This window comes from Frankliniella occidentalis, unplaced genomic scaffold (assembly GCF_000697945.3).
Source record: "Frankliniella occidentalis isolate FOCC.00 unplaced genomic scaffold, Focc_3.1 Scaffold174, whole genome shotgun sequence".
Classification (NCBI taxonomy): Eukaryota; Metazoa; Arthropoda; class Insecta; order Thysanoptera; family Thripidae; genus Frankliniella; species Frankliniella occidentalis.
Window position 1 is genome coordinate 287,457 of NW_026267300.1, and position 1,068 is coordinate 288,524.

The 1,068-nt window shown below is 59.0% G+C and overlaps 1 protein-coding gene across 1 annotated transcript in view; it reads right to left on the reverse strand.

Annotated features, from left to right (window-relative positions):
• Positions 1–1,068, reverse strand: part of LOC113201857 (uncharacterized) — a 13,601-nt gene that overhangs the window by 2,967 nt on the left and 9,566 nt on the right. The window lies entirely within an intron of this gene.

A 1,068-nucleotide genomic window follows, 5' to 3' on the forward strand; every position in this document is an offset into this window, starting at 1 on the left:
GGTGAGGAGAACACACAAACGAGGCAAAGAGCTACTGGACAACTGGCTTTGCAGAGATAGGGAGACGAGGGGGAGGAGGGGGAGGGGGTATCGGAAATGCAGTTCGGTGGGGGTTCACCTCGGGGTTCACAAAGTGCGACGTAAAGCAAGTGAACTCGGATGCAGTAGGCCTCGCAGTAGGCAGATGACTATAAATACTACAACGTCTACAAATTAAAATCGGGTATGTTGCAGGGCAATGACCGCCGCACTCGGATAGTTTAAAAAGAAAGTGAAGATCGCACTTTCACTGAGGAATACATTTTGAATCGCTATCGTTTTCGACGTCGATTCCTCAGTTCCGGCGTTGGTTCCAAGACGATTTCGATGTCGATTCAAGTGCTGTTTCTCACTGGAACTGCTCGCCACCGAACGTCCGATCGTCGCGCTCACATTCCTCCATCCCCCGGTCGTCGTCGTCGTCCTCACGTCGGACAAATGGAGTTTCCTGAAGAGAGTGGAGTGGAAAAGAAGGGGGCAGGGGGCGTGGTGGAAGGCGGCATAGACAGGATGGCGGTGGCGTGGAATCTCGACCAGCACCAACCCGTTCGCTGCCCGACCGTTACCTGTTCACTCAGCGTCCTCTTCCGCACGAAGCACTCACCGCTCAACGGCGGTCTTCCGCTGCCGCCGTGGAGACGCGCAGGGTACTTTGTGTGGATTCGAGTCGGTCTGGTCCGCGCCGCCGCCGCGCCGGGGGACAACGGCTGCCTATCCCCGCGCGCGCCCGCTGCCGGAGCCGCCGGGCCGTGGAGTGGAAGGATACCGCCCATATTTCCTCACGACCATTATGGCGATGAGCCGAGACGACAATCCTGATTGATAACGCCCTTATCATTACGACCCCTCCTCCCCTCCCGAGGGGCCTCCAAAGGGCCACGCCGCCGCCACCTCCGGAGGGACGGGGAGGGGCGCTCCAAAGGGTGTGGGGCCGGGAGCCGCCATAAAAGCAGTTTGCTGTTTTTATTCGGCGGGGACGCAGTGATACCGGCGGAGGCGGGAGAGAGATGGTAGAAAAGGGGGAGGGGG